Source organism: Brachyistius frenatus, unplaced genomic scaffold (assembly GCF_029030835.1).
Source record: "Brachyistius frenatus isolate BFR_SWC_R1_liver_20210118 unplaced genomic scaffold, ASM2903083v1 Contig_19, whole genome shotgun sequence".
Taxonomy (NCBI): domain Eukaryota; kingdom Metazoa; phylum Chordata; class Actinopteri; family Embiotocidae; genus Brachyistius; species Brachyistius frenatus.
In genome coordinates this window covers 2,696,741-2,712,036 of record NW_027210618.1, presented here as the reverse complement: position 1 = coordinate 2,712,036, position 15,296 = coordinate 2,696,741, and positions in this window count along the sequence as shown.

Here is a 15,296-nt window from a genome sequence, read left to right as displayed (position 1 = left end):
CTCATAGATAGATAGATAGATAGATAGATAGATAGATAGATAGATAGATAGATAGATAGATAGATAGATAGATAGATAGATAGATAGATAGATAGATAGATAGATAGATAGATAGATAGATAGATAGATAGATAGATAGACAGACAGACAGACAGACAGACAGACAGATAGATAGATACTTTATTAATCCCACAAGGGGGATTTCTTTTTAGCTACAGCAGCATTATAGGTACTGGAAAAGCAATAAAATAACAGAGTAAAATTATTAAATATAAAAATGCACAATATATACAATAAAATAGAATAATATTAAATTAAATTAAAACTAACTAAACAATAGTGCAAGGATTTAAACAAACAAACAAACAAGCAAGAAAACAAACAACCAACAGTGCTATTGTTGTGAGATTGATTTTGCCAGAGGTGAGTTATTGTACAGTCTTATTGCAGTGGACAGGAATGATCTCCTGTATCAGGAATGATCTCCTGTATCTGTCCTTGTGACAGCGGAGCTGGAGGAGTCTATTGGAGAAAGTGCTCCGCTGTCCCTGCAGCAGCAATATGGATAATAATTTCTTCAGTGTCCTCCTCTCCACCACTTTTTTTTCCAGACTGTCCAGTTTGCAGCCAATGATGGAGCCGGACTTCTTCACCAGTTTGTTAAGTCTGTTGGTGTCTCCGGCTTCAATGCTGCCCCCCCAGCAGACTACGGAGAAGTACAGTTCACTGGCCACAACAGATGGTAGAACATCTCCAACATCTTGCTGCACACATTGAAGGATCGAAGTTTCCTCAAGAAAAAGAATCGACTCATCCCCTTCTTGTAGACAGCGTTGATGTTGGTCTTCCAGTTCAGTCTGTTGTCGATGGAGACACCCAGGTACTTGTATTCCTCCACCATGTCCACCTCCTCTCCCAGAACTCTCAGCGGTTGTGGAGCCGTCGTCCTTCTGAAGTCGACCACCATCTCTCTTGTCTTCGCCATGTTCAGAAGCAGGTGATTTCTACCAGCCCACTCCACAAAGTCCTCCACTACTGCCCTGTACTCCCCCTCCCGTCCATCCCTTATACATCCTACCATCGCAGAGTCATCCGAGAACTTCTGGAGGTGACATGACCCCGAGTTGTACTGGAAGTCGGTGGTGTACAAGGTGAACAGGAAGGAAGACAGAACAGGTCCCTGTGGAGCTCCAGTACCACTGACCACCGTATCAGACAGCACACTGCCCAGTCGGACAAACTGTGGTCTGTCTGTCACGTAGTCAGTGATCCAGAAGATGGTGGACGTGTCCACCCTCACCACCCGCAGCTTCTCACTCAGCAGCAGTGGTTGGATGGTGTTAAATACACTGGAGAAATCAAAGAAAGTGATTCTCACAGAGTCACCGGTTCCATCCAGGTGAGACTGAGCTCGTTGCAGCAGGTAGATGATGGCATCGTCCACGCCCACATGAGGCTGGTACACAAATTGCAGAGGGTCCAGTGAAGATTTCACCAGCGGCCTCAGGTGGGACAAGACCAGCCTCTCCAGCACCTTCATCACATGAGATGTGAGGGCAACCGGTAGTCGTTGAGGCCAGATGGAGTCGTCTTCTTAGGGACAGGAACCAGGCACGATGTCTTCCACAGCACCGGGACCTCCTCCTGCTTCAGGCTCAGGTTGAAGAGGTGTTGCAGGACCTCAGCCAGCTGGACGGCGCAGGTCTTCAGGACCCCGGGGCTGATGCCTCATTGTTCCGCTCCAGGGAGCCCCTGGTTGTCTCTCTCTCCCCTTGAACCCAGTAATCTCCTTCATACCGGTCCACACCTCTCTTACATTGTTCTGCTGGAGTTTGGCCTCCAGCTTCCTCCTGTAGGAGTCCTTGCACTCTCTCAGCTTCTCCTTCAAGTGGCGCTGCACTCTCCTGAGCTCCTCCCTGTCCCCAGACCTGAAGGCTGCTTTCTTCTTATTAAGAAGCACTTTCAGGTCACTGGTGATCCACAGCTTGTTGTTGGGAAAGCAGTGTACAGTCCGGGATGGTACGGTGGTGTGTTCACAGAACTTAATGTAATCTGTGATACAGACCGTCATGCTGTTGATGTCCTCCCCATGTGGTCCACACAGCACATCCCAGTCCGTGGACTCAAAGCAGTCCTGCAGGGCATCTTTAGCCTCCTGTGTCCACCTCCTCACAGTCCTGGTGGTTACAGGCTGCCTCTGCACCAGAGGAACATACTTTGGTATGAGCAGGACCAGGTTGTGATCAGACCTACTAAGGGGGGAAGGGCAGTAACACTGTATGCATCCATGGCATTAGCATACAGTAGGTCCAGAGTTTTATTGTTCCGTGTGGGGCAGTTCACATACTGGTGCAAAGTTGGCAGTACTATATCCGTTTAGACACAGTGGAGTAGATGGTGTCCACTGCTGCCTCGGCATCAGCTGATGGAGGTACGTACACAACGATGACAATGGCGGACGAGAACTCCCTCGGCAAATAATATGGACGCATCCCCACGGCTAAAAGTTCAATGTCCGGGCTACAGAAACGTTTCTTCACACACACATGGTCGGGATTGCACCACCTCTCATTCACATAAACTGCAATCCCTCCACCTTTCTTCTTGCTGCTCTGTACAACGTCTCTGTCAGCCCGAACAGTCCTGAAGCCGGGTATGGCTGCACTGTGGTCTGGGAAATGTGAGTGCAGCCATGTCTCAGTGAAACACATGATGCTGCACTCGCAGTACTCCCTCTGGGTCTTTACCAGCGCGCCGAGCTCATCAGTCTTATTGGCCAAGGACCTCACATTTCCCATTAAAATTGCCGGTACCGATGGTTTATATTCCCTCCTCTTCGCCTTCAACTTAACGCCAGTTCTGCAACCCTGATATCTTCTCCGAAGCATAATTTCCAGATGCAGGCAATTTCTATTCATCAAAAATCCACTATACAGCACCTTCCATGCACCAAATGGCAGACATGCAAAGTTAGCAGCCAAATGATGAGCATAGATTTGTAGACTTTTCTGTCAGGTGTTGGTGGAGACAAAAGCAGAGCTAAAAAGGAGAGTGAATGTTTGACTTTCATTTTGTGAAACACAACTTTAAATGAATATTGATATTGCACCATGCCTTCTGGATGTGTAAATGTACATGAGTCTGTTAACACATTCAACATGACAACTTTATAAGCTCATAATATACAGTATAATGTTAGACTGTACCCCGAGGGGCAAGGAAGGAAGGTTTAAAGCTGACTTTCTTTGCTGAGGTGAACAAATTCAAAAGTTTGAGGCTCTCTCTTGAACATATTTGTGATAAGATAATCAGAATAAAACCCGAGCAAGTTCCATTTGAAGGCATTGAGATTTTAGAATATTTAATTACAAATTAAAATTCAATTTCAATGCACTACAAGGTAGGCTATTGTACAATGTAAATAAGGTAGACTGTTATAAAATGCAAGTGTCAGTGTGGGAAATAAATGAATATCAGTGTTAGTCACCTTCAATTCCTCACAGCGTGTTAATTCAAATACCAACTGTATAAAATCTCAGGGTTCCATTTTTTAGGGAAGACAAGTTGCATTATTTTGAAATTGGTCACACATCATTTGTCAGTGAGCAGATCATTTGAAAACAATAATCCTATGACAGAGATTTGTTGGATGGAGTAGCCACATGGAGGGGGGTCACGGAGACCTTGCAGTTACCCCCGTGACTGATCTGCATGTGGATTCCGAGCCGTCATCAGTGGAAAACATATGTAACAATTGTGATTCTGAATAACACGACTTTGAACTGCATTTTTCTCTGAAGCGCATGCTGAAAACAAGAGGGCTTCCAAAAAAGACGTACACTTGAGGAGTAGCGGGAACACAGATTGACAGTCTTTGGTTTTGTGTGTGTTATTCTAGAGCATCTGTCTTCCTGCTCTGGCTCAAAGAGACAAGCCGGAGGAAGCATTTTGCTCCTCTCCAATGCCTTGAATGTGGGGAGGAAATCATCCGCACATTGCGTGAGACTAGACCGTTGTTCGCTGGTGTCTGTGACAGGAATCATCAGCACGGCATTAATTAGGGATAAATACAAAGCATAAACAATAAACACGTGACCTCAGAAACCACAACTACCTCCCATACCAATCCAGGGCCTCGCCAAAGAAAGTAAATACAATAATCTTTTCAAGATTAGTTTCCTCCCAACTAGCCAGAGAGCCTGGCTATATGAGGACTTAAGTGAAATGCGTTATTCAGCAGATAGGAGTTTAAGGATGTCATTCATTGGAATCAAGTAGACCAGCATTAGATTGTGTTTCACATGGCAGCTTGGCAGGGTCACACTGCAGATGTGCATCTTGGCATATCATGTCAATTCTAAAATAACCTGTTTTTGAGTGTTGTGGGTCTAGGTCCATGTCTGACTTTTGCGAGAGCGCCCGTTGGAACTGATTTGAATGTGTTTATGGCGAACTGTGTTTAAATAGTTGTGTGTGTGTGTGTGTGTGTGTGTGTGTGTGTGTGTGTGTGTGTGTGTGTGTGTGTGTGTGTGTGTGTGTGTGTGTGTGTGTGTGTGTGTGTGTGTGTGGTTGAATGGGAGTAAGTGAGTGCGTGCAGAAGGGGGATGGTTGAGGGGACAGCTGTAACGGAATCACTTCATAAGTGAAATACCACTCCCTGCACAATAGTCAGCCACAAACCAGAGCTGTGGTGCAAATGTTTTTCCAACATGGCATGGATTTATCCCTGCATACTGAGATAAAAAAAAAAAAAAAAAAAATCATTTTTTTACTTCCTTCAAATGAGAAACCAGAGAATGTTATAACTGGTACTGTCCAGGTTTGGGGTCTCAGATACACTTCCTGCAAACAATTTTGAAATATGTTGGCTCTTTTTGTCAGTTTTTAAAATTTCCTGTGCAGGAATGTTGTTCGGAGCCTGAGTTGATGATCACATATGTCTTCCCCGCTGTTTCACCGTTTCATTTTGAAGACAAGTTTACTGAGACAGGCTTCAGAGTTCCTGTGTCAATGAAGACAGTCTATTGAAGGGCAGATAAAGGGTGCTAAAATGCATTCGTTCTACATAGTTTCACATGCTGAGAGCTACTTTGCATCCATCGCCCAGAAGGGTTAAGATTCAATAGCCTCTCACCCTGAATTTGTAGAATGGCCTTATTGAGGAGGCCATGGGGATGAACTACATTCCAGCGGCCTGCTGGGAGAAAACAAGATGGCCGTGTGTGACATGAGGCTTTGTTGGCGGGCGAGGGATGTCTCTCATGGCCATCAGGGTGTCAGAATCAGTTACCTCTAATCGCTCCTGATAGGCAGAGAGGGCCCGAGCACAACCGCAGGGCCTCGTGATTCAAATCACAACTGCTTACAAAAACGCACCATGACCACACATTGACAGATTAACATTCCGCATGTTTAACTCATATCTCAGGAGCTGTGAACAAGCAGTGGCGAGCTCCCTCCCAGATTCCAGATCACATTGTTCGACCTTTTTTCTCTCGCACCCTCCGTGATGTGAACCTGAGGGAATGGCAGCGCTGGAATGTCCAACATGGAATTCCTCTGAATGGCCATTTGACCTGACTCACCACTTAGTGTCAGCACAAGGAACACAATCATTAACAACTGGACCATGGTGACCGCTGAGGAGAATGGTTGCTGTGACCCAGGCCTCATGACCTGCATGGCCACTTACAGATGCGGGCAGGGAAATCCTATGGCCCTGATTCCACCATTAAAGCTGACCTTCCTGTTTCAGTGATGGAGAGGAGGTATTTATTTCAGTTGTCCAATCCTTCTTAATGAGTTATCACTGTGGTAATGAGTTGTTTAGTTGTGTTATGCATTACGTAGTCCATGTTACAAAAAAACAACAAAAAACAGCTCTATAATTTGTTGTTTTCTGGTTCAACTGATACGAACACATGTTTATTGTTGATATTCTTTTACCTTTCTACCAAGGGATTCACTGATCTGATTTTCACACCAATACTGCTTCAGATGCCTCAACTCATCTGCCATCACCATACAATTCGTTCTTATTTACAAATTTCTGTTTACCTTATTGCATCAAACTCAATGGGAAGCACTTTTAAGGCACTATAAACTGCGGAGGACTGTTGTGACTGAATTAATGTAACATCCCAGACACTGAAACTGTATTAATAAGCACCAAACGATCCATTGAGTTACATGGCCTTGGTTGTTTGCCACTTTATTTTCAAGTTTGTTTTTCTGTAGAAAAAGGTAAAAAAAAAATGTCCACACTAACTTTTCAAACCACTCCTAAAACAGAGCCCCCTTCTTTGTTCTCTGCATTCTCCGTATGTTCCAAACAGTTATACTTTCGCCCAAAATGTGGCTAAATGTACAGCGTCCACAATTGTTCTCTCCACTGTTACAGCTCATCTCCCACTGTGAAGAAAAACATTTGTGAGTCACAAAATATTAGGATTACTGATCACACTGGAGGCCATACCCAGACCCTCATTCACAAAACAAAGCTTGAAACAAAGTCAAAGATGAAGCAATGACAAAATGCAATGTGCAACTCAAATCCTTGTAACAAATTTCATATATTTATGCAGCAATTAATAACATCAACAACTAAAGCCTTCCATAAGCCACAAGCGGAGCCCAAATGTAAAATACAGGTACAATCAAACTAACAAGGTCGGAAGGTCTTTGTTGGCTGAAAAAAAACGTAGTTATAGGTACATGATTGTTGCAACTTTGACACTGTTATTAATTTAAAACAAATCAAAATGAAACTGCAGTAAAAACCATTTTGTTTTTCCAGTAAGTTTATTGCAGTCTGGTTAGTATGTTCACAGGTAGACACTTAGATCTACAAATGACAGTGGAAGCAGCATCTGGTGGAGTGTAAAACATGCGCCTGCCAGCAGTATGAGGCCTCCCCTCACCACTTTGACCACACGTGCTCTCCTATAGCTCCTCTGGCACAGAACCATAACAGTACGCCATATCACTTTTTCATGTGAAGTATCTCCCACTGTTCTCCTGCACAATCCACAAGGTCTTCATGCGGATTGGGAGTGATAGCAGGTTACTTCTCAACATAAGACTCTTTCCATGAGAGTCGCGGTGGTGCACCTGTTTATTCAAAGCCCAGAAAATGTCAGAGCTACTGCGGTAGATGATTCCTTGTCTTTTCGAGTCAGAGCGAGTGTCAGTGAGTGTCTGAGACGTGTCATTGCTTGGCCAAAATTGCAGAGCGGAGTTTTGCTCTCCACACGAAAACATGCCACGTTGGTTTCATTTGATATCTGATCACAGATTATGCTCCCCAGTCATAATTAGGAAATATCTCTTTCGAACATTTTGTGCCAGCAACATTATATTATGGTTGAAGGAAACCATTCATGCATGGTTGAAACAGCAGCGCTGAAAAAAATACGTCACTTTTGAAAAATGTACTCAAGTGTTCAGTCTTATTTGAGTCCTTTTTTTTTTTTTTTCTTTCTTTCTCTGAGCACCCGAATTAGTTTAACCAACACTTGTCAACAGCCAAACCATCAAATAACTGACATGCAACATATTTGAAACCAAATGTGAGCAAGCTACCACAACAAGCCTAAGAAAACCAAGCTCCTCACAGGCAGGGGGCTGTAAATGAGTCCAAATAATGACACAACGCCACCCAGAAACAGCTGTTGGGGAATGATGGGAAAGGAGAAGTGGACTGACGGGGCACTTAGGACTCATGTGGGGTCCTTTTCAGGGCCGGGGAGGAGGAACCTGTGAAAGGGCCTGCCACAGGGGAGAAAGGAGCCTCTCATGGCCCATTGTGCATGAATGCGCCAACCTCTAGACCTGTCTCCCTCCTGACCCACTCTCATTACCCCGGCTCTCCTGCTCTCACCCAGTAGGAATGTTTGTGTTTGTTTGTGCACCTCTTTCACTTTCTTCCACCTCTATTGTGACTCATTTGACGCTTCACAAACTTTTGTACAACCCCACATTGCTTTATATTGCAATCAAAAAGGAAGTATGAAAATGATCTCCAATACTCATATACACATATCAACTTAGATAATCATTCTTATTTGTTAACAGTCTTATTGTTAGAATTTTTATATCATTTTGGTCATAATAGTTTGGTTGTACTTACTGCTGTAAACCTGAAAACTTCTTTGAAAGGAAAAGATGGTAATGCTTAATGTTTACAATTATTCTCTCTTTTTGTTGTGAACAGCTATCACAGTTTACACAGTGACCTCTTTTTCTAATGGATTCAATTTATTCTCTACCCTTACCACAGACTGTATAAGTGGACGTAGCTTCTGGGTCTAAAAAAAAAAAGGCCAATGCAGGAGTGCCTTAAACTGCAATACCACTGAGGGCCGCTAGGGGTTGGATCCAAAAAGGCTCTGGAATCCCATTCAACTTCTTTCATGAAATACAACGTCAATACATTTTCCTATCCTTCTTATTCGTTTTCTGGTCATCCATCTAAAAATAATTTTAACTCAAGGCTTCAGAATGGCAGTTCACAAACCAATGGGTGATGTGCTGTTAGCTGCCACTTGACCCTTACCAAATACGATACTTTATCTCAGGGTATTTGCTTCAGTGACGTCAATCCACACTAAAAAAAAATAGGCTGTATTTAATTTTGCCCAATCCACTGCCACAGTCAGTATTTCCACTGATAACAATACTGAGCAATCAGATCAGAACTTCTATAATTCTATCTGTGAAATGAGAACAATATATAAAATGAATTGTTCTGACAACAAATACATATCCATCATTTTCCATGTTGGAAGTTACATCAGTCACCCTGAGGAGTAAAATGTTACCATCATAAAATGATGGAGGTCAAAAGAAAAACTTGTAATAAACTTTAGTTATGTTTTTGTGAATGACTGCAATGGTTCCTGCCATTATATCAGCTCTTTGAATTTGAATGTAAAATACATGGGCTTAGATGGATAGATAGTTACTTTATCAATCCCACAAGGGGACATTTTTTCACTACAGCAGCATTATAAGTACACAGTATGTGGCACTATTTCAATATAACATGGGAAGCTTGGAGTGAAGAGCACTGGCTCCTTCACAGCATACGACCAGCCCCCTTTGTATTTTATGAATGTAAGTTCATCAGCTTCGATTTCATGCAGACTCAGCTTGACTTGGATGGGTGAGTCTTCCATGCCATGTCTTGACATTGCGGCTCTCCAGCTTTGTCATCATGGGGCCTCTAAAGCACCAAGTGTTCAGTGTGCAGATAGTTTTCCTCATAGACCCAGCCTCTAATCTGCAAGATTTACTGCGTACCTCGTCCCACCCCTGTAATTAACAAACTTCCTAATAACTCACCTCATACAGTTATAACATTTACTATTCCTACATACCAGCACACAACAGGACCTATTGAGATGTCAGCTTCAAATTGAAAACATGAGGTCGTTGCCATAGTGACAGTCATCACTCAAACCAACTCTGCTTCAAGCTGTGTTCACTATTCTTCTGCCAGATCTGAAGATCTTAGTGAGGGAACTTCGAGTAACATATTTTAGGAAAGAGAAAAGAAGGGATATGACCCAAGAACAGGATTACTGCGGGCCACAAATCACAGTTTGTTTAGCTGTGAAGTTACTTAGCCAGCTTATAAAAGATTAATCAAAGAAAGATGAATACACATGTAAAAAAAGCCCAGACATCTTCTGTCAGAGTGAGCCAATCCTGATGTGACCGCGCTCATGCTGGAAGTCCAGGTCATCCAGACTGCTGTGTTTCACCCAAACTGACATGGACCCCGACGACCACAGCACGTCAACCAGTCGTCTGAGGCAGGCTTTGGGGTCAACTCTGTGCCCGTGGCTCAGCGCAACAGCACAAGTGTCTGGTCAGACCCGCTAGTCGGGCACCACGCCCTGCCAACAACCACCGTCTGACAGCTGCTGTTGCCTCAACAACCTGCGCGCATGGGAAACGTCCACCGAAAGCCATGCAGACAGTTGGGACATGACAGGACAGGAGCGGCCCAAACGTCTGCGTGCCCCATCACTACAACTCCATGTGGAACATGTAGTATTCTTTAATGGCCTGAGAGATGAGAGGTGTAACTGCAGGTTGCAGGCCAGAAAACTGGCAGCAGTTTGAAATGGATTTTACTGCTGCTCCGAGACTTAATAGCACTTCCCGGTGAGGTCCAATGCGTTTATGTATTTGTGGATCACATTTTACTGCAATTCAGCTCAATAAAAAGGAGAAATATAAGGGTAGACGTTTTCTTTGGAAGGATTAACACAGGACCACATGCAGAAACCATGACAGTCAAAATTAGAAACATATTAAACACAAACATATTAATTTTTCCTCTGTTTTCTGCCCAAGCCTGCTAATTGATAGAACACATCCTAACATGTCCTGGTAAGGTGATCCTAAAATGAACAAACCGAGCAACTATTCATTCAGACCACATTTCATTCCACATTTTGTGAACGGCTAATTAAAATCATCACTAAGCAAATTCAAAGCAAAGAACTTATTTTTCTAATCTTTCCAAGCATTAAACCAAATGCGAGAACACAAATGTGATTATTGTGCGAGAACATAAATTTGATTTGTTGTGTATACAGAACTCAAAGCAAAAGATCCTGATTGACATCCTGCAGTGAACCATGTCACTCCTTTATCCTCTAATGAGATTTATAACACATATGGCACTTCACAGTTGTATTCAAATCTCAGAGGTTGATTGATTAAAAAAAAACAAGCTTTATTTACAGAATGGCTTGAAAGTATAATTCATAAGAACTGTGAGTAATTATGAACACCAAATTATGGCATTAAGCCAAACATGTACCGTGTTTAAGAGGCCTCTTTGCATCAAATTAGTTTGTGGTGGCAAACAGCTTTCTACATCCAGAAACACACCATGAAGTAATGGTGCCCGTGTAGTTCCTGCTCAACAAGTTGACACTTGCACTGCAAATGAAATGTTTATGATCAGAGGGATTCTAACATCTAGGTTACCGGCTCAGTCAGCCTTACTCATCAGGAACAATTTGCCGCACCTGTGATGTTCTCCCTCACCTGGTGGCAATCAGCCTGCTGGCAGGTTATATATAGAGGCTGGGTTGGTGATCAGTTGTGTGATTGTCTCCAGAAGGTCAACACCTTCAGTTGACGATCTGGTTTTTGTTTTGGGGGTGTGAAGTGTCAAAAGTTTCTTTTTGGTGTTGTTTTGTTTAGTGTCGTTTTCTCCTTTGATTGCCATTTCCAGTCAGCCTTAAATTTTTATTTCTGTTGCCTTTTCCCAGTTACCAACCCAATGATGTAATTTTGTTGACACTTTTTATTGTGAATGCTGAGTCAGCCGAGACGGCCTGTTTGATGGACAGAAATGGCAGTGCAGCCTGTTATTCCCAGGGCCTCAAATACTGATATTTTGTCAAAGCTGTTGGCATCAAAGAGAAATGTACATCATGCCCTTTAGCGTTGGCACCAAAGAAAGGAGGTCATTTGACAGAGCAGAAATAGTGACAGTCAGCCTGGGGAGAAACTTGGACAGAACAAAAACTGGACTTTGAACTGGTAGACCATTGTTTGAATCTGTGATAAAGCAAAAGTCAGCACCGATTTCTTTTAAGCAAAGTAAGCTCCCTACACATTGTAACAGTTAACTTACACAGAGCAATTTATGTGGCACACATAACTTTCGTTACCTAAAGTGTTATTTTAACCCAAACTATGATCTTTTCCTAAAACTAACCATATGATTTTTGGTGTCTAAATCAAAGGCACCTTGCATGTATCGCCAAGAGACCAGCCAGCTGCGATAGAATATCAGTCTTGGATGTTCTGAGATGAGATCGGTTGGACATTATCGATCTTTCCCAAAATGTCAGAATAGCTATTTATTGGTTTGACGGTGTGGTGGACTGAATGAATGGACAGGTCGTATAGTAAAATGCAGGTTTTCTCATACACTGTCCTTTCTAAATCAGCTCCCTGCTAACTTTGGTTGTGTATTAAAGAAGCAGCGGAGTTTGGAGGAGGACTGTCAGGGCCAGAGCCTTGCCTTAAACAAAGACATGTGTTACCAAAGGGGTGTCAGCCTGCTCGCTACCCAGCACTGTGTAACCCAATCTCCCCACACTCTCATCCACTGAGGGGGGTTCTTCAGAAGAAAGGGTTAACTATGTTGATCAAAGACTCAATGACGGACCAAAGGACTTCTCTAGCTCATCAGTGTGACCCCGGTGCATCCATCAGCCATTAGGACGTCAGGACTGCGGCGAGGCAAGGCCCAGTTGGTGTGCAGGCAGTGGAGGGGGAGAGCGGGGATGACGGTCTTTGGGAGCAGGGGTGCTGATGGGCCTGTGTGGTAGATGGGGAGCTGGTGGGGGGAAACGAGACCCGCAGAGACAAGAAAAAGAGGGGAAAAAACTGGGAGGAGGGTTGCTGGATTAAAGCCCCAACCAGCCTTTAACTTCTCCCAAACCACATGGAGCTGGTGTCCAATGCCCTACATATTCAAAGGCATGTACACTAGCCCACTTCCAGCCTGTGACACAGATGGAGATAGAAATATACAAGCACAGGGCAACCAGTTTCTCTGATGTTGCTTTCTCTGTGGTGCACTCTGCTGACAGACTGAGTTAGCCATCAACTCTCTGAGCAGGAGATGGACAAGTTCACTTGTGTTAAGCAAACTTTGTCAACATGCTGCTCATCATTATCTGCCAGAAACACTTAAAATCTGCACTCCTTGTTGGGTCCAACACAGCTGAAAAAGACATTAAGTGTAGTAAGATCTTAGTTCAAACAACAGGGCCCAGTGTTTCTTGCAGCGCACTTAGCTACATGTTGAGCTGGAGCTGTTTGCGTGTTGTTCCGGTGACCTATTCCATCCCCATGGAAAAGCAGCAGATTCAGCCGAACTTTCCACGTATGTGACCCACATCATGGAACCTCTTCACCTCCACCGCCGCTCTTTCCACAGGCTAGACAGGGAAGGATGATACACTGGCACAGAATCCCACTGGCACTGGCTCTGTACTGGGGTTGGCTATTCCTGAATTATCCTCTTGAACTGACTCCAAAGTGTCGCTGTTTAGTGGAGAAAAAGAGTAATGGACTTGATGCTGCTGCTACAACTTGTTGATTTACAGTAGCAAACTAACTGAGCCGGGGGGGGTTTGAGGTGAAGCTGCTTAAGGTGTGCAAATTATTTTGAGGATTTTTGTGTAGCTACTGACAACAGAGTTTTGTGTAAGTTCACAAATGCTCAATAGGCCCAAGTTTTACAAATGGCAGCTGCGGAGTGTCAAGTTCTGTGGTCTCAGCTGTGTATCATATCGATGTTGTCTTTATCAGAACAGATCATTTAGAGTGCAGCACTTGGAGCCTTTCTGGGTTACTTTGGTTTGGACAGAGTTAATTCATTGTAATTTTAGTCAGTTGAGTTTATTATTTGCAGCATTAAAATGATACGCCAAATTCAATTTGTTAAAAAACAGATAAATTGTGGTTTAGAAAAAGGAATTGCTTAGCAATTAGCTGTTAAAATTCCTGCTGTGTCCTTGGAAATATTGTACCTCAGTATATGTTAAAAGCAATGGGCCATGGAGAACTTATTACAAAGACATAATTTTTGTGAAATTAGTAATTTGCTCCTTCCAGAATATGTCTTCTGATTTGTTTCGCAGAGGGTGAGGGGGTGAACTGCTAAGAAAAGGGCCCTCAAGGGTCTCATAGTTTTTCCTTAGGTGGAGTCTGCTTTTAGAACCCCGACCTCACTTCATGAAAACAAAACATGAGGAGAAAAATAACCTCAAGGAGAAGCCGTGGCCTCGACAACCACTGGACACGGAGCAGCACAAAAGCGCGTGTGGGCTGTCCTCGAACTCCCTTCACCAAATGTGTCCACGTAGAAACCCACTTCCCATAGGGATGTCTGTCTTCTCCTAAAGAGGTGGCATGCAGACAGCAGCCTGGGGTGAGCAGACAAGTAAATGTGCTCTTTAAATCTACTGAATGAGCTTTGCACACATCATGAACACATACAAATACAGCAGCGCCTGGGGTTAGACCCATCCCATCGTCTCAGACTGCTGATGCTGTCCTTACTGTAGCTGTGAGGCTTGAGGGCGTCACCGCATAAGTATTAACCTCGCTCATATTTTACAAGCACCGCTTACTGCCCCAGTCCAACATAAACAGGTGTGCACGCCAAATTGGGCGTCATTACTCCCCAGGCTAATGTCTTGTGTGCTTATATATTTATAGTTAAAACTTGCACTTTGCTATCTGTAGATATAAAGTAATTTACAGTTTCTTTATTGGACTTTTTTTTTTTTCCTCAGCTAGAGCTATATGTTGGGGGAAAGTTGCTTTTGCTTTTCATAGTGTTTGATTAGGGGATTCACATTAAACTCAAAATTTAAAACTATTGCATCTTTCCTCCCCCTCCCCCCCTATTTTCATTTACTCTTCATGCATAGCATTTACTTTTTAGTTTGACTGTTGAGTTCAGTTTATTGTGATTTGCATGCCACAGGATAATTTGAAAAAGATCTCTACTGTCTGTATGGAAAAAGCACAAAAAAAGTTCAACAAAAACCCCAAGCACACATCAGAAACCCAGGCCGGGCCCGTTATTTGGACAATACAGTTGCATTATGGATGGAGGCAGTCAGGTAGTGCTCCGAGTCCTCAGTCTGGGGTCTTGACGATCCCCACTTTGCCTTGTGGTCTATGATGTCACAGAGGGTTTTGCCTTTGAATGGCCATGTGTTCCTCACCACTAATATCAAACAGATGATGAGAAACCTCCAAATGATGGTCTTTCACGAAGACAAGCAGTCAAAACAAAGTTATAGGAACACAGAAAAACACCACACTCCAAGCGATCACATGACCAAAAAGACTATGCGTTCTTAATTGCTGCAGGCTGTGCGGCGGGCAGCGTTAAGTATTCTGTGCTCTTCTTCTTTGTTGAAAATTGAATTCTGGACCTGTGTTATCATGACACACAGACAGACTGAATTTATGTCCGCAAGGGCTGCTGAGAAATGTTTTTAGCACAGTAGTACTTCCATGATTTTCTATTACCTTTAACCAAAGCTTTCACATCCTGGAATAACAAACACGACTTAAAGGATTGCCCACAATAATCCGTCATCCATGGCACTGTTACACAACATCCCTTTCCTCAAGTCTGTAATTGAAGTGCGGTGTCTAGAAGACAAACCTTCTCACTTGGTGTCTGGTTAATCTCAAGAATCAATTCAGCAGACGTTTGACTCCTTGATGTTTTTTTT